The sequence below is a fragment of the Lissotriton vulgaris genome, chromosome 5 (assembly GCF_964263255.1).
Source record: "Lissotriton vulgaris chromosome 5, aLisVul1.2, whole genome shotgun sequence".
Taxonomy (NCBI): Eukaryota; Metazoa; Chordata; class Amphibia; order Caudata; family Salamandridae; genus Lissotriton; species Lissotriton vulgaris.
The window spans coordinates 987,380,156-987,404,391 of NC_141693.1; the positions used below are offsets into that span (position 1 = coordinate 987,380,156).

The 24,236-nt window shown below is 44.3% G+C and overlaps 1 protein-coding gene across 1 annotated transcript in view; it reads right to left on the reverse strand.

Moving 5' to 3' along the window:
• ABCC2 (ATP binding cassette subfamily C member 2) overlaps positions 1-24,236 on the reverse strand; it is a 687,938-nt gene that overhangs the window by 300,840 nt on the left and 362,862 nt on the right. The window lies entirely within an intron of this gene.

The window sequence follows — 24,236 nt, forward strand, 5'->3', positions numbered from 1 at the left end:
AGACATTAGGAAAATAAATCCAATTATTAGTGAATGATTTCAATAATAATAGAGACTTGTGAAATCAACTGATCATTCTACTGGTTCCTTTACTTTGCACGGTAGGATGCTGTTAGGGAAATGATCACATCAGTTGCGTTAGTGACCACAGATGACTCCTAATTTTCATATAACATATTTTAAAATATTTTAAGAATGCTAAGATGATAGTGTTATACTTATTAATGTTAGTAAGATATTAATTAATCAACAGCCCTTTATTTCGAGATGTTCCATACAACCATCACATCCAATTAAAAAATGAAATATATAAGAAGTGTGAAACCATATTGTTCAAAATCAAAAATATAAATACATATTACCCGTTTTCATGTTCCTTAAATTCCAGAGTTCCATGAACAGCACAATGCCAAATGTTCTCAAACCAGTCGACATCAGCTTTGTAAGCATGTCATATGATGGCTAGATCAAGCATTAAAAACCTCATCATTTCAATGCCAGGTACCATTTAAATTGCCAAATATTTGATCGTAGTCTCCGAAAAAGCAACAGGGATAGAGAAATAGGAAAGACCAAGGGCATCCAGAATACAGACAAATAAAGCTGCCTGACATTTTATTACCAAGCGGATCAGATCACATGTGTCAACCATGGTTTGCTCAATCCGGTATTGACAGGGCAGAAAAGTAACAGTGGAAGTACAGTTTCTTTTAAGTCCAAAAGCAGCAAAGGCCAGAAAGTGGAAATTTCTTGCCCTAGTTCTTAGTTAACAAAGCAAGATGTAAGATTTAATGGCAACATACAATATACGAAGGATGTGCCTTCACAGATCCCATCCAAACAAAGTATTCTTCAGAGCTCAATTCTCTGCATACCATCTCAAGTTGATGAGAGGGTGGAGCCAACTGCATACTGAAATGGCAGTGTTTTTTCCAGATCACCAACAGGAGCCTTCTTTGGGGCTTCACTAAGCCACTGAGACTTTGAATGACGTCTGCATCGTGAGTGGGTTCTGCTTCAGCACAGCACCAGGTGATGGACTCCCTGACTTTGCATGAAGGCCGACTGATAATTAGGGACATAGCAGACAGTCATGCTGAGGGTACCTCGAAACAAGACCGTCTTGTCTCTCAGGCAGTAAATTTGATTATATGAAGTGCTGAGACAACTTTTCTGGGACATCTACATTTCACTAAAAGAGCACAAGAAAAGAAGCACAAAGGATAAACATGCCACCTAAAGAATATATGGCAGTTCAGAGGGAACGGCAGAAATCAATCCAACTATCAAAGTGTAATTGGCCTCCATGGGGGGGATAGTTGAGAAATGTATGCACAAGGGACCTAGAATCAAAGGCTGGCATGCTGATGCTAAAGTTTCTAGACGAAGAGAACTGATAAACAAAGCAGCAGTCTGGAAACCAGGTCTCTGCATGGCTGAGGAAATAGAACATCTGTTCCCATACCTGAATAGGATGATGGCACTGAAGAGGAAGGAACTGCAGCTAAATATACAAAATATTATTCGGATTTGAGGCCTTTTTGTAGTTTTCAACAAAATGTAGGGTAGAAGAGAAGACATACAATTTCATGGCAATCTAAGACAGATCGAAAATCCTTAAGTCACAAAGTTATACAAGTGATGAGGCAGTCAGAGATGGGCAGAATAGCGAGTCTTGGACTGCTATGAGTTTTTAAAGAGTGAGTCTTTAAGCTCTACCTCTCCCTCACTACTGTTTTTTAATAGCCAATGTGAAGTGTCGCTGAGTAGTGTGGAAGTGATGTTTCACAGAGAATGATTTGATGTTAAGTGTGTGAGATGTGAGGATTTAACAAAAAGTGTGCGAGGAGTCAAATGTGCCAGGTGTTTTTATTTTACTTGAATGAGGCTGTGAGCAATGTTATGTGACGCATAATGCCAGAAATAAAAAGTATTCAACACTTTTATGAAGTAATTTAAGGGCGCTTTTGACCATCCTTGCTTAGCAATTCACGTCCTGCTTAACAATAGTGTTTTTATGTGATCTGGACAAGAAATCTTTTGTAATACTAAGCTGAAGACTTGATTGCTTCAAATTTTTCTGGAGATTTTATTTTTGTTTTTCTTTTTTAGAGTTTTATATAGCACAAACTAGACCCCAGACATCAGGTATCAGAGAGCTTTACATGAGCACCAGTTTTGTTACAGATAAACACATTAATATTTGTTCGGCATGGGGAGATTAAGTAATTTGCCCAGAATCAAAGGATGATGAGCGTCCTTGCCGAGACTCGAACCCGGCTCCCCAGGTCCGAGGTCGACAGCTCTAGCCATAAGGCAAAATCCTCTCCCCTAGTGATAACTTGGAGTAATTGAACATAAGACAAGCAGTGAAATGCCGGATGCCATTATTAAGTCGGTCCAAGATGTTTGATACACCATCTCTCATATTTTGAAATCTGAATTCTCTTTCCTGTCTTCCTATTATTTTCGGAAGCACAAGTTGATGGTTGAAGTAGTGATACTCACTTCTGGACTGCTTCATCTTTTACACTCGCCCGCCTCGATCTGGGTCACCTCAGTGTCATGCCACATCCTTTTTCCTGACATGCAGCGTAGCACTTTGCCCATAGAAATAGTATTGAACGTATTGTTCCTGTCTGACTCATTTTGCACAAGCATGGGCAATGCTTCCATGGTAAAGAGGGAGACACTGCCGGGCAGGTAAGGCATTGTCAGTCTTATTAGCATGTGAATAAAAGTGCAAAGAAAGGAAATGGGCCAATTCACAGCTTACAAATCACTGACAGGAGTAGGAAGAACGGCTCGGTGGTAATGATGGAGGTGGTGAGCTACCACCAACTATACCCCCAAAACATCAATACAGGTGCAGCTAGTTTCCCCTGCTTTCACTAGTGCAGTGCTATAAGTAGCAATATTGTCATCCGTAACACCTTCTATGATGTTTGTGCTTTCACTGGATCAATCCTAAGAAAACACCATTAAAATCTAAAGTATACACTACAAATCAGAAAACAAATATCCACAATTTGCAGTCTCATTTGCAAAACAATATAAAGAGGAGTTATTGAAAATTGAACAACCGAGCACAGCACAAAAAAGTTCCAACCGGCTAACATAAGCCAGTAATGTGTTTAATTCCAAACTCTGCAATAGATGAAATAATCAAATTAGAGTAATCTTGATAATAAGTGGATCAGTTACCAAATGTCAAGCTCTAAGTGATAGCGGACATCAGTCGAAATCCGAAGCGCCTTAATTTCCAGCTCTCGTCCTAACACTTAGAGGCTTGACATTTTGGCTTCTGACTCGTTTACCACAACGACTTTTCCAGTTCACCCGTTTTCACTTTAACGACCTCTTGGGTTTTATGTGACTTTCAGATTTGTATTAAAATTGCCACACACCTTTGATTGTTTGCATTGGAGAAGACTAGGTTGCTTTTTGCTGATATTTCTACATACAGATATCAATTTAAGCCTTGAGAAAGTCATCTAACGACGAAACACGTGTTGGCTGTGTATTTGCTACACCTACGTGTCAACATTTTGGGAACTGATCCACTTATCAAGATAACTCATATTTGATTATTGCATCTATTGCTGAGTTTGAAATTAAACACATTACTGGCTTTTTTTGTGCTGTGCTCTGTTGATCAATTTTCAATGGTTAATGTGTATGGAGGAATTGTTTATTTCTCTGTGTACTGAGTGACACTGTTGGATGGCACAGTGTTTTACATTGCGCAAGCTCAGGGAATTTTTTTTATATGCATCTGCAAACTAACAGAGGAGCTGGCTTTCTTTCCCTGAAACCACTGCCATCATTTTTATACATAAAGAGGAGTTAATCAGCCAGGATAAAGAGGTTAGAAACACAGATTTGTCAATTTCTGCCATCCCCAACTCCAGGCATAGCAACTGTATCCAGCAATGCATAGGCACTGCGGTCTGAGGGCCTGATTCACAAAGGTAAACTTACACTTTAGCGTAAGTTTACAAATGTTTGCTATTCACAAAGATATTTTACTAGTAGTATCTTGACGACTGTGGAGTCTCCGCACAAAGAAAGATAGGACAGTATTATCAGGCCCAATGTGTTTTGTTTGCAAAGCCCTTTGCACATCTAGATTCATGGTAGGTGCACCAATGTCTTGATTTATGTGTTTAAATCCCTTTTTGAAACTGTAAAAAGATGTATTTGCACCTTTTGAGAAGTTCCTCCAACACCCCACATCACCCAAACACCTGGTCTCCACAATCTATAGCAATTACAATGGTAAAGACCTTAACATAGCCCTCAATTTCAAACAATTGCATGAGGTATTTCCGCGCTCACCTAGCTCGGGACAGAGAAATTCTTTAAAAAATATTGTTTCGTTGGTATCTCACCCCAGCCCATCTCCACATTATTAACCCTGCTTCCTCTAACACTTGCTGGCATAGCTGGCTGCCGAGGAGTGGGCTCCCTCTTGCATATACTAAGGTCCTGCCCTGACTTGGGGTGATTTTTCTGAAAAAATATACTTTGCCATTCCACAATTTCAAGGGAAGGTACTAGATAAACGTCCTGAATGTGCGCTAGTTGGCAGACTATCAACAGATCTATACACTTTACACTCAAGTGCATGTTAAAGGATCCCTCACCTCTTTTTGATGGAAAGTATACTAGTCTCTCTCTTTGTGAAAACCTACCACATCAAACTATAAGCTATGGTTGCACAAACTCTGGTAAGTACTAGGACACAAGAAAGTAGCATAAGATCTTATGGAGAAGTCCCAATTTTTCACTAAGTTATGGGATCCTGTCCTATCATACCTAAAAAAGCATTTGCAATGCACTAGGTTTTGCATTTGCGAGATTTTGACCTATTGGCATTGTAAATGACAATGCCCTTTATTTATATGTTTAAAAAAACTTGAAATAATAAAAAGTATTGTCATTTACAATACCACTAGGTTAACGTTTTGAAAATGCGAGACCTTTTTTTAAATTTTTTTTTTTATTTTTATTGAGAGTTCATACCGGTAAATACATATTCATAGAAGCGTACATAAATACATAGTTAGAAGCATTACATTATACCGTCAAGCGAAAAAAGCAAAAAGAATACTATACAGTACAGAGTCAGTTGACATGTTAAATATCTACACAGCCAGTAAATCATTCATTTGTAATTTTGCTGTCCTCCAAGTAGCCACTGGAGCCCAAAGTCGCTTGCCCAAATCCCTTAGCTTCGCTCCCTTTAAATCATATAATGCTTCCTCAATATTATGTATACCCAACATTCTACACAACCACATTTGAAAAGTTGGGGCTTCTGTATCCTTCCAGGCTGCGCTAATTAAAATCCTAAGGACTGCTACGGAAATGAAAACTAAAGCTTCGGCCTCAGTACTCATATTTAATTTCACATCACAACCGATTATTATCAGGGTTGGGGATAGGTTAATTTTGACGTCGAGTAGCCCCTCTAAAAACCGTGTTATTTCGGTTTTAATAGTTTTTAATTTTTCACAGCCATAGAACATGTGTATAAGATCTGCTGTACCATTTCCACATCTGGGGCAGTTGCTATCTGTCGCTTTCCCCCAAGAGAATAATTTTTCGGGCGTATAGTATAAATTAAATAGAGTTTTGAAATGTTGGGCCCTGAGATTCGAGGAACGCAGAAACCTCTTGTCCATAGCTAACGCTTTATCAAGGTCTACTTCGGGATCTCCCAATTTTTTGGACCATGTGGTTTCAATTTTTCCAATATCGTCGATTGATGCGTCGTTAAATATTTTATAAATATCTCTAATTCTATGGCCGCCTGACTTCAAATACTCAATTAGTTCGAATTTCCCAAGCTGAGTGATGCGTGGCCTAATTGCTTTAATTCTATTTACAATCTGTAGGTATTTGAACTCTTGGTAGCCTTGTAGTGAATAGTGGTATGTGAGTTCTTCAAGCGTTCTGCAATGATCTCTGATCATTATTTGCCCCAACTCCACAATACCATGACTCTCCCAATGACGCCACGTTCCATCCCTGCTAAGATTTGGAAAGAGTGTTGAGTTCCAAAGTGGTGTGCGGTAATGGATAGTGGGTATATCTAGAACTTTTTTAACAGTTTTCCATATATACCATATACCTTCCAACGTCTTGTATCCAATTTCCTTGTAATAACTCCTCTGGGTTCTCCTTAATAAAAGCCCTACGGCTTCACTTCCCACCAATAGATGAAAAATTGATGGTATCACCGCCTGCCTGAGGGTTGGGCCCCCCGGATGGAGTAGGATAGCCATGTCTGCAAGGAGACATGCAAAATGATAGCTCTTAATATCTGGCAATCCCAACCCACCTCTATCTTGTGGTAATGACATATATCTATTTGACCGCCTTATTTTACCATTTTGCCATAAAAATTTCATGAAAATGGACTCAATCTTCTTAATAATTTTCTCGTCAATTTTAAATGGGATTGACCTTAATTTATAAAGCACCTTAGGAAACATTGTCATTTTTATGACGTTAGCCCTCCCAATCAGTGACAACTTTAATGAGTCCATTCTTTTTAGATCTGTTTCCATAGATTTGAAGAGAGGGGTGTAATTATCGTCAATTATTTTACCTGGTTCTGCATTTATTGTTATACCCAGGTAAACTACAGATTCTACATACCTTCCATCCACCTTGGCTATTTTTTTAGAACATAGTACCTGTGTTTTATCCACATTTAGTCGGTAGCCGGACACATCTCCAAACTGACTAGTTATATTAACTACCTCCCTCATAGCTAGCTCTGGATATTGATGTAATGACTGCTAGATCATCCGCATAAGCGAGAAGTTTGGTGTGAAACCCATTTGATATTACTGGTTTAATAAGCGCACTATTCATTAATTGTGTAATTAAAGGGTCTATGTAGAGCGCGAACAAGATTGGAGAACATGGGCAGCCCTGTCTTGTACCCCTTGTTATGTTGATCCTATCTGATCTTTCCCCCATTGATTGAATTCTTGCCGTAGGCGATGAGTACATAGCCTGGATGGCTTGACAAAATCTAGGGCCAAATCCCCTTGCCTCCATAACCTTCCATAGGAAACTCCATCTGACGCGATCAAATGCCTTCTCCGCATCGAGGAGGATCATTGCAACCTCCTCCCCCCTAGCAGCACCGATGTCAAATAATGTAATAGCTCTCCTAATATGGTTTGTGGTTCCTCTTCCTGGGATAAACCCATGCTGCCAGGGGGAAACCAAGGACGCAATGATCCCTCCCATGCGAGTGGCCATGATTTTGGCATATAGCTTGTTATCACCGTTAATCAATGATATTGGTCTGTAGGAGCCCGGGTTAGTCTTAGGTTTCCCTTTTTTGTGGAAGATTACTATATTAGTTTCTTGCCAGGACTCAGGTATTATTCCGGTATTCATAACACCATTGAATAGATCTAAGAGCATTGGTGTTGTTTCCTCCCTTAGACTTTTATAAAGCTCTACTGGTATAGCATCTGGGCCCGCCGCCTTTCCGCTTGCAAGATCTTTCAGTGCTTCCAATACCTCTGACATTGTAATATCTTGTTCCAGTAGTTCGATCTGGCCTGGTTTTAACTTACTACCCATGTCTAACCAGCATATATTTGGTGCCTCTGCAGCTGCTTCCTCCTGATATAATTCTTGATAAAATTTCCTAAACCCCTCCAAAATTTCACCAGGTTTGTCGTATATTTGGCCCTGATATTCAATTTGTGTCACAATGTTCTTACTTGCCACCTGCCTAATTCGCAGGGCAAGAGCTCTACCTGCTTGCTCACCAGTTTCGTAAAGGCGTGATCTCTGTGCCTGATAATTTGCTGCCGCCTTTCTTGCTAGTTGTTTCTGGATCTCAGCTTTTAAAGAGTTCACTCTATGTAGGCTCTCGACAGATTGAGCACCTGTAATTATATCTTGTCTATGTTGTGTCTCTGCCTCACTCAGTTTTCCCATCAATGCTTCCCTTTCCCTATTAACCTTTTTCCATATGTTGGTGGTATAGCTTATAGTCTCTCCTCTTATTCCTGCTTTGAAGCTATCCCACACGACTCCCCTTGATGCACTATACCTATTAGCGTCAAAAAAGGACTGGGACCATATTTTCATATGAGTGATATAGTCGGCATCCACTAATAATTTTTTATCAAATGACCAGGGTCTAGGAACCTTGTATGGTTTATTGATGGCCATATTTAAGACTAGGGGATTATGATCAGACATGATTTTGGGAAGCTTATTTATTTGTACACTCCTAAGTAGGGTAGTCGAGATCATAAAATAATCCAATTTCGAGTATTTATTAAAAGGATGTGAAAAATAAGTAAACCCGGGGTCTTCAGTTAGTAAATTTCCCCAAACATCATCTAAGCCATGTGACTGCATCATTGACGTGATTGCTCTAAACACCCTTGGCTTCCTACCTATGTATGCGCTGCCATCCGTAAAATTTGCAGAGATGTTAAAATCGCCACATAATACTATCGGTGTATGCCAATCAATTAATTCATTTTCAATATGACTAAAGATTTCTGGCTCGTCTGTGTTGGATCCATATACTGTGCAAATAGTGAAACCTAAGTTCATTTCGCAAATTGCCCATCTTTCTAATGAATCCGCCTTACACCTTTTGGCCCCCCCTAACCCCACTTTACCAATTATGGCCACACCTCTTATCATAGAAGTCTGGGATGTACATGACAGCAATTCATAGTTTTTAAAATTCAGCCAATGTTTTTTGCTCCAGGGTAGGTGGGTCTCTTGTAAACATATTAAATCTAGGTTTATCATATTTAGATATTGTTCAAGCTTCCCCCTCTTTTTCCAATCATTTAATCCTCCTATATTGAGAGATCCAATCCTTAGTTTAGGCATACCTAATTTTTAAATATTTCCATAACATTAACCTGTCCAGATAACTGATGCATACACAATATACATAATAAGAGCCTGTCCTTTGTTTCAATTTTACTCTTTCATTCGAAATCACTTTAACAGTACGAACTCTCTTCAGTTTTTTATTTTCTCCCCCCTTATCCGCCACCCACCCCACTTTCCCCCCCTCCCTTCCACACCCTCTTGTCCCCCCCCCTCCTGCCACCCTTTGAGGCAACCTGGGTTTAGACTCACCCAGCTGTTGGTGGCCGTGTGTTCCGCGCGCCTGGACCTGCCACCTGGCCTGATACTATTTGATCCTAGTGAGTGTCAACCTTATACCAAATAGCAATAGTCAATAGTTCGTCGGCACTAGATGCCTTATTCTATTTAGTTACCATTATCTTGTTTCATTCTTGCTTCAACCTCCTTGAGATAGGCCTCTGCCTGGATTTCACTTGTGAAGCTCCTAGTTGAGTGTAGGAAGGTGGCTACCTGACTATGGTTACCCCAGATTTTTTGCCCTGTGTTTAGCTGGTTTTCGACTTAGTTGGCCTGGTTCCCTGCTAATCAGGGTCCCAGGATATCTGCTCTCTCTGTAAAATGGATTCCATGTACCCTAGGTGCATAACTAGATTGGCTTGGGTCACCTTATCAGCCCCTGTACAGAGCACTATAGGTGCCCAGGGCATAGGTGCATCCAAGGCCTACCAGGGGCTGCAGCATATCTTTTGCCACCCCTGGCTGGCTATCTAAATTGACACAACTGGCTGATCACTCAGCTGGGGCAAGTGGGTGTAATCACCCCTTGCTTAGATATAGTATACCTATATCTAAACCTATATCTGGACACATATATAGCCTGTAAGCCACTCCTATGGAAGGCCTCATCAATCCTGGAGGCAGAGTGCGTGGTTTTATGTGAGATGGTGCTCTGGCATGAGCTGAGCCTGTCTGCAGCTGTCGGGAACAACTCCCTAAGCTGATCCGGGATAATGCCATACCATATACTATTAAGTGCATTATAATCCTCGCGGTTATATGTTAACTTTGGTTTGGCTTTATCAAAACATGTCGTGTAAGGTGTCATACGAATTGGAATACTATCCCCTCGCCAGTTCTGGCGACGGGGATAGCATTCCACCCTTCTAGAGGGAGAAGACATGTTACTTTACTGAAACGCGGTTGATTTAAAATGAGCCTCAGATCCACAAAATGGATGCCCCTGCCACAGACACGGGTCTGACCTCCTGCTGCTGACCGAAACCCGGCAGAGGAGGCCTGGACAAAGAGTTTCCTGTCACAGGGCGGTGTCAAACCACCCCAGACAGGAGATAGTGGATTGGAGTAGGGAGGTTTCAATGAAACCAGACACTGCCTGGGGAGCACAAGGCTGCCCCTTGCAGGATCCGGCCAAACCGGTTCTGGGGCCTCCCAGCCCCTGTCCCAGCGCGGCCAGGATCAAAGGAGAGGGGTGTAACCACCCCCTTCCTGGGTCCCACCCATAGGAGGGGACCTAGCAGGATGTCCAACCCCCTAGATTCGAATAAGAGGGGGAGCAGTCCCAACGGACCTCAGATCATCCTGAAGAAACATAAGAAACGAAATCTGGACCCTTCGACTTTCTACACGACGTGAGAAGACTGAAGAATCTCCCTTGTGGTCAAGGAGTGACCACCCTGTGCAAACAGCCCTCGACCCTTGCTTTGTTGCAGTTCCCGCCGGAACTCGAGCGACAGAGATCGACGAGATCAAGCTTGCCTGCCTTCTACCTGCCCGATCCACAGTCCCTGCAGAGCTGAGACCCGTGGAGGCGACCGGAAGCGTGGGGCACGCCATCTTGAAAAGGCCACGAGACGCTGACCGTGCGGCCCACGAGTGACCCTCGAAGCTGTACACCGGGGTTTGAGAAGCCCCAGCCCCGAGCTCCACTTGCACCAAAGTTCACCCCTCCACACTTGCTGAGTGCTGCGTGGGGCCCTTCTGCTTGTGTGCGCTCGACGCGTTGGCCCGGTCACTTGCCAGCTGGCTTGTGGCCCCTGTGCCGACGAACTTTGAAATCCGACTTGCTTTTCTGGTTGCTCCAGATCTGCACCAGCTCCTGTAAAAAGGAGCACCCACTCTGACCCTCCTGGTTCGAGTGATAAGCAATCTCCCGGTTCCGCGTGGATTGCTTTTGCCAAGTGCTGTTTGCTACAATCTTCAAGCCGACGGTGCTGACGGCGAGAGCCTACGTGGGACAGATCGTGACCTGCTCCTGGACGTCGCAGATGCCCCAGAGCCCACGTGACAGCGGAGAGAAGCCTATCGACAACCGCCTGATTGCGCCCGACATTGCCTGGTTCCGTCCTGGTTCCACCCTGGTCACTGCTGAGTGACCCAGACTCTGTCCCCTCTGCTTTCAGGTACTTTTCTACATCGATCCACCCTTGGATCGCACCGGACACTTCTGCTTCACAGCGCCTGCAGCTGCAACAGCTCCAAGCACCCAGAACCTGCGTGACAGAACCCGACGCCACTTCGACCCTGTGCACCCACGGCCTGTGGGTGAGGTAACTTTGCAACGCCGGTGTCTTTACACTGGTACACACCTCTAGGGTCTGTGTCTAAAGTTTTGTGTTCCTAGGTTCAGCGGAAGTATCTTTTTATTCACTTTAATCGACTTTTACGCACCATTGACAGTGCATTGGTGCGCGCCGCACTTTCCGTGCTGCACCCGTCTCCTGTGGGCTACTCCCGACTTCTTCATTGCTTGTCCTGACTGCTCCCAGCGAATCTCTAGGCCCTAGGCCTAACCATTGTTCGTAAAGTGTTACTTATACCACTTTTTTTGATATATGGTCTGAGTGGCCACCCGCCCTCATCCATAAACGTGCAACTTTATATGTGTAACAGTGCTTTTGATTTAACGCTTGTGCCCCTTTCCTCATAAAGAGTACTGGGGAGTAATTTAGAAATAAATACATATATTTTTATAATATATACTTGTGTGGTGTCCTTTCATTTGATTACAGGATTGTATGTGGTAAAACAGCTCGCTTAACACGACCTCTTAAGTTAAGCCTTTAAGGCTGCTTAGTCCATGCTACCACTAGGATAGCTTGTCTACAAGGTTGACTTACAACCTGACATCTTTGGGGTTTGTTTGGACTGATAACCAGTGGTTCCAGAATTGGAAACACTACCTATCAGGCCAACTTCTCACATTGGTGTGCAGCGGTGCGGATTTGAGCTTGCTGTTTGTTTTACCATTGCAATCTTTATCAAATTGAAAGATCACATCAAGTACCTATAGGTACATATAAATCAAAAGCTTAGCATATTAAGTTCTACTGAACTTAGTAGTTGTAGATTAAAGGGATTAGCACACCCTGACTACAACTCACTAGCAAGGTACAGTAGGAAACCACTTAGTGTAGGTAAGTGCACCACTTACACCTCACTAGCAGTCATGTCTGATACAGATAGAGCTTCAGGCTCTGCTCCTGTAATAGTTGATCCTATAGGGACAACATCCAGATATGACAACCTTAGCCACAAAGACCTGAGTGCCTTGTGCACAGCCAGGGGGCTAAAAAAGGGCAGAGGCCCTACCATTCCTTCCCTAGTAGCTCTCCTAGAAAAGGATGACCTAGACAAGGTGAGTCAGACTCCCTTAGAAACAGAGGAAGGGATAAACTCCCCTGAGAATGAGGATCTTCAAGATGATGTAGTGGAGGAGGAAGAAGAAGAGGAAGGCTCTGATGTAGAAGAGCCTGAAGATCAGGATCAGGTGGGAAACCAGGTACAGGTTGCCAGGCTTAACCAGGCCAACTTGGACCTACATGGGAATGGAGAAGGCCAGCACCACTCCAGATCTCATAACCAAATTCTCCCAGGTAATAGGAGGGTGAGATCTCTATCAAGGGATTCTCATCTTTCTAGTGCCTCAAGAGAATCTCAAAGAGGAATGACTTCCTCCCAGAGAAAAGAGCATAGGGCCAGGATGAGGGCTGTCCAACTCCAAATAGAAAGGGAAGAGGTAGCCTTGGCTCAAGCTAAGCTTGCTTTAGCAAGAGAGAAAAAATTGTGTGGCTTAGATGCCACTGGTGGCAGCAAAATTCCTAAAGAAAAAGACAGGGCCTATGACAATAGAAACCTGACAAAAATTGTGCCCCCCTACAAGGAAGGGGATGATATCCACAAATGGATGACTGCTCTTGAGAGGGCCTGCATGGTACAGCAGGTCCCTGAGGATCAGTGGGCAGCAATTTTATGGTACTCCTTTTCTGAGAAAGGGAGGGACAGGCTCCTCACTGTTAGACCTGAGGATGCCAAAAACTACTCTGTTCTGAAGAGTGCTCTTATTGAAGGGTTTGGCTTAACCACTGAACAGTACAGGTTAAAGTTCAGAGATACCCAGAAGACACAGACTCAGGACTGGACGACTGGACTGATTTTGTTGATTGTGCAACTAAGGCTCTGGAGGGTTGGCTGAATGGCAGCAAAGTACATGACTTCACAGGATTGTATAATTTGATTATGAGGGAGCAGATCCTTAGTAATTGTCAGAACCAGCTCTTACACCAGCACCTGGTGGACTCAGATTTGACCTCTCCCCAAGAATTGGGAAAGAGGGCAGATAAGTGGGTCAGAACCAGGATTAGGCCTAAGAATCAGGACAATAACCAGAGGAAGGAGTCTACCAAGCCTCAAGATAAGGGTGGGGATAAAAGTAAAGAAAACACTTCCCCAGGGCCCCAAAACTCCAAGAAGGGGGGTGGGTCCCAAGACACTTCTTCAACAGAGAAAAAGCCTTATTGCCATGCCTGTAAACAGGTTGGGCATTACAAAACAGACAGCTGTTGTCCCAAGAATGGCAATAAAGAAAACATACCTCCAAAGCCAGCTCCAACACCTCCTGTTACTGTCAGCAGTAATCCCCCAGGAAGTGGGAGCACACCCAGGAATCTGGGTGGGTTTACTTTTGGAGCCCAAGGGGACCCTGGCCTATCCAGGTCTCCATCCCCAAATAATCTTGTCTATGAGACTGGCATGGGGTTTGCCAACTTCTCTGTTTGCCCAAATACCTTGAGCAAATATAGACAGGAACCCATCATCAATGGTTTGAAAGTTGAAGCTTTTAGAGACACAGGGGCTAGCATCACCATGGTGGCTGACTGTATAGTCCCCTCTAAGCAACTTTTACCAGGTGCCACATACCAGGTAACAAACATTGATGGTATCCAAACAAATCATCCCATGGCAGTAGTAAGTCTCAGCTGGGGAGGTGTCATTGGCCCAAAGAGAGTGGCAGTGTCACCAAACTTGCCTGTAGACTGTCTACTGGGTAATGATTTGGAAATCTCAGCCTGGGCTGAGGTTGAACAGGAAATCCATTCTAGAATGGTAAATTCCAATGGAAAGGTTAGTGGGGCTGTACTGGCTATAGCCCCAATTCAAGATGTCCTTCCTGAAAGGGCTGGTAGGGCTGAGCAACTCTCTGCCCCATCTTTACCAGAAGCTCTTCCAAGACAGAATAGCAAAGCTGTTATGATAACAGCAGAAACCCAAACTGAGTCTCCTCCTGAAAAGGTTGGTGGGGCTGTGATGGCCACAGCCCAAACTCAAACAGATATGTGTGTTGTGAAGCCTGAAATGATGGATCACTCCACCCAAACTGAGAGCATGGAGGAGGAAGAGAAATCTCCCCCTCACCAGACAATAGGACAGGATCAGCCTCCTCAGGGAACTGATCTTACCCCTGATGAAGGAACTGCCCCAGAGGTTGTTAGGCCTGGCCTGACAGAGCCTCTGATGGCAGTGGACCCTTCTCAGGTGGGATCCAGTCTGGAGCAGGTAACCTGCCCCTCTCTACCTTGCCTCAGTCAGCCCAGGGCTGCAGAGGACAAGAAGGACAGTGAGACCCAGAGGGCCCCCTGTCAAATAAAGCACCCCCATCAACAGATTAGGGGCACCAAAACTAGTAGGCCTAGTAAGGTGAAAACTTTAAAAACTCCTGAGGGAGCCCCCTTAAAAACAGTTAGGGACCTCCCACAGATGGATTCTGTTGGGCACAGCCAAACCTGGGACCCAAAGGGCCCAAACCTGAACTGTCCCTCCAGCAAGCCAAACAGAGGGACCCAGCCTCCAGCTTTAGGTAGCCAGAGGTTGACCCTGAGAGCTCAGTGCAACTCAGTTGAAGAAAGAAAGGCACACATGGTGGAAGATAATTGGAGGAAGTTGAGCCCAAAAATAGTGGAGCCTCACTTCAATACTCCATATCCAAACCAGCCTTTAACTTTGCATAAACACACCCAAGGTAGTGATTCCCTATGGTGGAGACCCTCTAATACCCCTAGGGTGAGGGACTGCTTAGTGGACCATGAGACAGGGGGTACCCATGCTAGTGCAGGTACTTCCTTATATGGCCACTCAGGCAATATAGGCTTACCTGGCCAAGGATAGCCTTATCTCCTTTCGTTTGGGGGGGGGGTTATGTAGGAAGGTGGCTACCTGACTATGGTTACCCCAGATTTTTTGCCCTGTGTTTAGCTGGTTTTCGACTTAGTTGGCCTGGTTCCCTGCTAATCAGGGTCCCAGGATATCTGCTCTCTCTGTAAAATGGATTCCATGTACCCTAGGTGCATAACTAGATTGGCTTGGGTCACCTTATCAGCCCCTGTACAGAGCACTATAGGTGCCCAGGGCATAGGTGCATCCAAGGCCTACCAGGGGCTGCAGCATATCTTTTGCCACCCCTGGCTGGCTATCTAAATTGACACAACTGGCTGATCACTCAGCTGGGGCAAGTGGGTGTAATCACCCCTTGCTTAGATATAGTATACCTATATCTAAACCTATATCTGGACACATATATAGCCTGTAAGCCACTCCTATGGAAGGCCTCATCAATCCTGGAGGCAGAGTGCGTGGTTTTATGTGAGATGGTGCTCTGGCATGAGCTGAGCCTGTCTGCAGCTGTCGGGAACAACTCCCTAAGCTGATCCGGGATAATGCCATACCATATACTATTAAGTGCATTATAATCCTCGCGGTTATATGTTAACTTTGGTTTGGCTTTATCAAAACATGTCGTGTAAGGTGTCATACGAATTGGAATACTATCCCCTCGCCAGTTCTGGCGACGGGGATAGCATTCCACCCTTCTAGAGGGAGAAGACATGTTACTTTACTGAAACGCGGTTGATTTAAAATGAGCCTCAGATCCACAAAATGGATGCCCCTGCCACAGACACGGGTCTGACCTCCTGCTGCTGACCGAAACCCGGCAGAGGAGGCCTGGACAAAGAGTTTCCTGTCACAGGGCGGTGTCAAACCACCCCAGACAGGAGATAGTGGATTGGAGTAGGGAGGTTTCAATGAAACCAGACACTGCCTGGGGAGCACAAGGCTGCCCCTTGCAGGATCCGGCCAAACCGGTTCTGGGGCCTCCCAGCCCCTGTCCCAGCGCGGCCAGGATCAAAGGAGAGGGGTGTAACCACCCCCTTCCTGGGTCCCACCCATAGGAGGGGACCTAGCAGGATGTCCAACCCCCTAGATTCGAATAAGAGGGGGAGCAGTCCCAACGGACCTCAGATCATCCTGAAGAAACATAAGAAACGAAATCTGGACCCTTCGACTTTCTACACGACGTGAGAAGACTGAAGAATCTCCCTTGTGGTCAAGGAGTGACCACCCTGTGCAAACAGGCACCATCCAGCCCTCGACCCTTGCTTTGTTGCAGTTCCCGCCGGAACTCGAGCGACAGAGATCGACGAGATCAAGCTTGCCTGCCTTCTACCTGCCCGATCCACAGTCCCTGCAGAGCTGAGACCCGTGGAGGCGACCGGAAGCGTGGGGCACGCCATCTTGAAAAGGCCACGAGACGTTGACCGTGCGGCCCACGAGTGACCCTCGAAGCTGTACACCGGGGTTTGAGAAGCCCCAGCCCCGAGCTCCACTTGCACCAAAGTTCACCCCTCCACACTCGCTGAGTGCTGCGTGGGGCCCTTCTGCTTGTGTGCGCTCGACGCGTTGGCCCGGTCACTTGCCAGCTGGCTTGTGGCCCCTGTGCCGACGAACTTTGAAATCCGACTTGCTTTTCTGGTTGCTCCAGATCTGCACCAGCTCCTGTAAAAAGGAGCACCCACTCTGACCCTCCTGGTTCGAGTGATAAGCAATCTCCCGGTTCCGCGTGGATTGCTTTTGCCAAGTGCTGTTTGCTACAATCTTCAAGCCGACGGTGCTGACGGCGAGAGCCTACGTGGGACAGATCGTGACCTGCTCCTGGACGTCGCAGATGCCCCAGAGCCCACGTGACAGCGGAGAGAAGCCTATCGACAACCGCCTGATTGCGCCCGACATTGCCTGGTTCCGTCCTGGTTCCACCCTGGTCACTGCTGAGTGACCCAGACTCTGTCCCCTCTGCTTTCAGGTACTTTTCTACATCGATCCACCCTTGGATCGCACCGGACACTTCTGCTTCACAGCGCCTGCAGCTGCAACAGCTCCAAGCACCCAGAACCTGCGTGACAGAACCCGACGCCACTTCGACCCTGTGCACCCACGGCCTGTGGGTGAGGTAACTTTGCAACGCCGGTGTCTTTACACTGGTACACACCTCTAGGGTCTGTGTCTAAAGTTTTGTGTTCCTAGGTTCAGCGGAAGTATCTTTTTATTCACTTTAATCGACTTTTACGCACCATTGACAGTGCATTGGTGCGCGCCGCACTTTCCGTGCTGCACCCGTCTCCTGTGGGCTACTCCCGACTTCTTCATTGCTTGTCCTGACTGCTCCCAGCGAATCTCTAGGCCCTAGGCCTAACCATTGTTCGTAAAGTGTTACTTATACCACTTTTTTGATATATGGTCTGAGTGGCCACCCGCCCTCATCCATAAACGTGCAACTTTATATGTGTAACAGTGCTTTTGATTTAACGCTTGTGCCCCTTTCCTCATAAAGAGTACTGGGGAGTAATTTAGAAATAAATACATATATTTTTATAATATATACTTGTGTGGTGTCCTTTCATTTGATTACAGGATTGTATGTGGTAAAACAGAGCCTTTGTATATTATTTTTAACCGCGCCGGGTTTTGCAGATAGACCGTTGCTCCTAGCTTTTCGAAAGGGGCAAAAAGCTGTCGCATTCGCCATCGTCTTTCTACTGTTGCGTGTGCAAAGTCTGGTCTCGCAAAAAACTTAAAGCCCCTATATTCTCTTTGAGCCGTTGGTCTGGCCAAGTCATATATAGTGTCACGTACCAGAAAGTTTCCAAAGTTGACTAAAAGAGCTCTAGGATATTTTGAAGATTTCTCTGACCGTTTTGGTAGTGTTAGTGGAAAGCGATGTGCTCGGCATACTTCTTTATCCATTTCCCAGGAGTTGAGTTCTGGGAAAGAAGATTTTAGTAGATTGATCATGAAGTTTCTTGGATCACTCCCTTCCGAGCCCTCGGGAATCCCAAGAAAGCGAAGATTATTCCTCCTTGTTCTATTTTCTTGGTCTTCAGCCTTCATCATCAAGTCCTTAATTATTCCCTCGTGCTCCTTTGCTTGGAGTTGTAATCTAGCGACGTCTGATTCCAGATTTTCTGCACGAACTTCTACCGAGCACATTCTATCTGAGATTTCCTGGCATGTATTGCCAACTTTGTTGATAGCTCCTTCCAATTTTTGAATAGCGACATGATTTCTTTGGCTATCTTCCTTTACATCTTGATGAAAATTTTTGATTGATTCAAAGATTTCGCTAAGTGTAGGTTCTCTACGCTTCAGCTGTTCATCATCATCCGGGTTGTCGATTATATTCTTATTTTTTTCAGATTCAGCATTTGTTTTACGATGAGGGCTTTTGCGTGAGAGTTTGGTTCTCACTATTGTTTGTTCTGGATTACTCCCAGGATCTGTCGTTTCGTCGTGAATTATATTTGGATGCCTTTTGTGTTTACTTCTCTTTTTCCCCATTTTTTTTGTTGGTGTATAATCGTATAATAGGGCATTCTTAGATCCAATATTTGTCGGTGAAGGTGCTTTTTTGTCCAGTTCCTCCTGTCTGTGATTGTCACCAAGATCAGTCTCTTCACTGGATTTGCTGGATTCACTGGAGATTGATATTCCTGTCTCATAGATCTCTGATTCAGAGCCATCGGAGACTTCTGCTGAAGCGTATCCCTCCGTCACAGGGTTTATATTCGAGACTTCTTCTGAAGTGCTGCCTTTCACCAATAGATTAATATTTGAGTCTAGGTCTATGTTAGGGCCAGATCCGCTTTCTTCCCTCATATTTTCATGTTCTAGATGTTCTACTGGGACTGCTGAGACTAAAACCTCAGATGCCGCAGTGATGGTCTTATTTTGTAATCCTTGTTGATCCATTGTGTATGGTGCAGTTTCATTAAGAGGGCAATTCTGATGTCTATCTTTAATTGCTGGGCTGAATATGTTTGAAATTCTAGGTTGGGAACCTGTTGAGTGCCCAGTTATGTTAGCCGTAGCTTTTAAATTTTTGATCGTCTGTAATCTTTTGGCCTTTTTCTCCAATAGGTCAAGATTCTCTCTGTTTGTCAATTCTTTTTCCTTTTCCTTTTATACTTCTTTAACTCTCTGTTTCTCCTTGGCTTTCTTTTTTGATTTCTCGGCTTCCTTGTGCAGTTTCTGTTCAATCTGTCCATTCTCGATGTTTCTATCTTTTCCATCAGCCTTGATAGCTCTTGTTTTGCCATCATCATTATCTTAGTCGTTATTTTCCATCGCTTTATAACCCCTAGTTTCGGGTCGTCTCTGTGTTTCTTTTTTCTTCTGAGATCCTTGTGAATTATAACTCTCTTTGGTATTTCCTCTGTCATCTGAATTCTCTGCCCTTTCTTGACTTTCTTGTATTTCTTCTTTTTCTTGATCTTTTTCTTGATCACCCTCACCCTCTCCTCCTTGAGCCTGGGCCTTTGCTTTTGGTTTTGTATCGGTTATTTTATCATTCTTTATCCCAGTTTGATTCTGTTTTAGAGTTTGAGTTTGATCTTGAGTATCAAGTTCACTGGTTTTGTCACTGGTTCTATCCTTATTTTTGCTTTTATCTTTTTCTTTGATCTTCTCCAAGTCTTTCTCCATGGTTGTGTTGAAAGTCTGTATGGTAATTTCCGTGATATTTACTGCGAGCAGTACTGGGTTACCTCTAGCCCTGGATCCTCCACCTCTGAACCTTGTAGTTGTTTTGAGTAAGCTTGAGAATCCAGCACAAACTCTATTTCTCCGAAGAATCTTAATATCCAGATCTGTATTTTTCCCCAATTGTAGATCTGAACAGATCTGCTGAAAATTATGTCCAGCCACCAGAGAGCCCATCCGTGGTCCACCTCCCTTTGCTCCCGGTATGCTGTTGCTGCTGTATTGTATATATATTGAATCTTTGTTATACTTTTTTATTTTTTTGGGTGATAACTTTTTTTTTTTCCCCCCTTTGCTTCCTTACTTTTCCGTTATTATTCCATTTTATTGTCAAATATTTGCCCACCTTTTGTATTATGCCGTGCTGTGCTGTGTACTATACTGTGCTGTACTCTCCACTCAATGCTCCCTTTCCTTTAGTTATTCTCGGCCCCCGGGCATTCCGTGCTAACAGCTAACAGCGTCAGCGTCGTCACCCTTGACAACGACGCGGTCTCCTGCCTTCTTAAGACCTGCCGCCGTGTCTGCAGATGATGAATGATGGCAGGCAATGAAGCAGTCGAGCAGCAGCAGACGTGAGGCGGTGAGTGGAGCGAGGGAGGTGACGGAGACAGAGAACGAGAAGCGCTTAGCGCTGAGCTTGAGGAAACAGGCACCGCTGTCAGTCAAAAAGGGGAGAGCAGATCAGCGCTGAACGGAAAGCAGAGAGCGGAAAGCAGGTAGGATACCCTCGAATCCAAGAATCCTTTTCTCTTTTTTTTCTTTCACAGTGTTCTTTTCCACCCGGTGCACACACCGCTGATTGACTACTATTTGTTGTGCTGTAACCATATCATGCTTCCATAGCTTCCATAGTGCGCTTCCATTAAGTAACAATCACAAACACCATCGTGAGCAGGCAACACCGCAAGCGTTAGCGGCACTGAGGAAATAAATCCGGCGATGCAGGGGTAGCTGTAAGCCGATAGCTAGGATTGCAGTTCAAGCTGTGTCCCGTGTGAATGCGTGTGATTGCGTCTTCTTTCTTTTTTTTTCTTTTTTTCTTTTTTTACATACACTGCAAGCCTTAACTTCTGCAACTCCGGAGCAAAATTAGTTTATGCCACTATACACAGTTCATGTAGCATAGGCCATCCACTTGGCTGCAATTACAGCAATTAAAGCAAGCGCAAGAAAGTAACGGAAAAGGCAAAGTTGAAAGCCCCACGCACCTAAGAACTGCAACAATGGTAACTTTTGCTTGCCTTGCCTTGCCTTATGTTGGTCTCCCGCTGGCAAACACAAACACAGAGCGAGGTCATCGTCTGGAGAATCTTGAGGGTCTTGAAGGCCTAAAGGCCCAGCAGTTGAAGGCAGAAGGCAGAAGGTAGAATATTGAAGATTAAAGACTGAGGGTTGAAGGGTTGAAGGTGACAATCAGAGTGTTACATTAGGCATTTTCCAGGCTCAGGAGCAGGCTCTGCAGTGACCTCTCACACGGGCGCCATCTTGCCTACACTCTAAATGCGAGACCTATTGCATTGTAAATGCTTGTTTACAAAAAAGGCTTGGAGCCCTCCCACTGCTTACCATTTGTTGGCTGCAGCGTTCCTCTATTTGTAGTCACCTTAATTGGAAGTGCTTGCCTCGCCCCTACACTATTCAACTTCTTCCTATCAGATCTTACCCCAACTCTTAATGCAGTTAACTCTCATCCGTCCAAACTAGGGGGTTTTCAGCTTTCAAATCTGCTATATGCGGATGATCATGTCTTGAATAGCAGAACCAGGGTTGGCTTGCAGAGTTTTCTTGATACAACCTTGGCCTACCCTTTAAGGAATGGACTGACAAATAGAAAGAAACTCTAGGCTCTAGAACTCAAAAGCCCACGTGGTTTCAGGACAAAGAACATTTTGGGCTGGCAAAAAGCTTTGGGTGCCTTGGTGTCTACTTTAAAGAAATTGGGAAATACAGTGATCAACTTGAAGAAATTAGAAGGACGGGCAATGCACTTGCTTTCGGCCTTAGGTCACTACAGAAAACTGAAAGGGCCATCGCTCATGTCAATTCTGCAGGTGGACTAAGCAAAGGTTCTTCCAACCCTAATCTATGGAAGTAAGGCACTTACACAATGCAACACTGGATAAAATGTTACTCAATGTGTTTAGATTGTCTTTCCAGCTACCCTCTTACTTATCACCTGCCTAGATGAGGCTGGAGTTTGGGATTGTTAAACAATCACTTTGCACAGAAGGCAGCCTTCACGGAGTGCTGCCACAAACTCAAATTGTCAGTGGAGGGCTCCTTGGGCCATTACCTTTGGTCCAATTTACAAGCAAGGCATAGTTCCCCGGCAAGGACTTATCTGCTACAGGCCTTGAGTACTTTTGCTTTAACCAGTGATTGGGACTTACACATTAGCCATTAAAAAGCTGGTTAAATCAAGTACATAGTTGCTGTCATACCTTGAGGACAAGGTTTGCCTGTATCAATGCAAACACGGCTCGATGATGCTCCACAGGTACAACAGGCTGAAACCCCATAGCTACCTAATCGAACTCTACAGCGAGTGGACCAAAATACAGATGGTGAAATATACGCTGGGGGTACTACCGATCTCATTACACTATCCTGTATGGATTAGACAGGAAGTACAAGATAACTGGCAGTTACGTGACCCTGACCAGGAAGATATCATTTACATCCTTTTCCTATGCACCACCTTAGTGGAGGACCGGCGTGAGCTCCTACGAAGAACATGGAACAAGCGTGGCAAAAGAAGCTGCAGGAAGGCAGTGATTGGCTGCTTTGAACCATTGGACATTAGGTTGAACTGTGCAATGGGGCACTTCCTCCAGAGAGTTAGGTAAAAAATTGAGGCAAGGGCCCCAGGTGTTGCTGGAAAGGAAGGTAACTAGCCATAACATGGGTTAAAATTTAGTTAAGGAAATCATAAGGCATGCAATCTTCAACTATCCTCCCAAACCCGCACCTCGAAGTCCAGGGGGTATGGTGACCAATTAGGTTGATGACGATCCTTAATGCCACTGCTGGCTTACAATAAAGGCTCCCAGTTTTATGAAGTTTATTTTTTCGACATTTTCGTCTGTATTTAGCCAGATTTATTTTTTTGTTCATTTTACCTGTATTTATCCATATTTATTTTGGGTTTTGTGAAAAAATTAAGCTGACATTGGTATATTTCCACATGTATTTAACTGATAAATATACACTTATGCTTGAATGCCTGCCAAGTTTCAGTGATATGAACACCAGCAGAAGATACATCAATGCACTTATATGAAAATATACACATTTCAGTATCAGCCTTTTGCATATCTACTGCTGTTTAAGACTCTTTACTAAAACTCCTTTTTTTTTTAAACACTTACCTATCAATCCACACAGCTATTGGCCTGGCAATCATGGTAGAGAGTATTTAGAATCACTCAAAAAGCAACCCAATTTCCGTTTTTATTCGCATTTAAAAATAAATACAGATAAGAAAATAAATGATTTTCTGTCTGTTTTTGTCTGTAAAAGTCAGTAAAAACGGAAAACAGGGAGCCTTACTTACAATATACCTCCTATCGGCACACAGCTTTGATTGACAATAATAGCCTTGGGCACTTAATGCTCTGCTCCCGTGGGCTACTGCCATTAACCCTCCCCCATTAGTCAGCATCTATAGGAAGGCCAATGTGGCCGGAGAAAGCACTTAACTGAATGAATCTGCTTGTTGCACACTTTACACCGATAACTTCCACTGCACTACTTTCCCCCCATCCTTGGAGGCTGCACCTAACATCTGTTGCATTATTTATTACCTATATACGAACATTTTAGGTATAAAAGTTACCAAGGCACCTTTGTTACAGTACCTGCACACTACTTCTACAAGGTCAGTGCACTTTATCCTCTGCTCTTGCACTTTTTGGTAACATAGACTGTAACAATGGACTTACAGACTTTTTGAGTAATTTTGCAGCCCTGGAGAAGTGCGCACGCTTGGAAGCAGGCCCCACTTTAGGGCGCACATTATCGACACTATTCTGCCACCGATTCACCCGGCTTTAAAACCTAGTGGCCAATTTTTAACTATTTTAAGCTATAGGACAGGAAGTGGGCCTCCTTTGCAAACTCCTTAAAACATTTGACTTATATGGGTTCTCTGCTTCTTAGGTGAAGATGACCATGCTTTTAATGACCATGGTTCT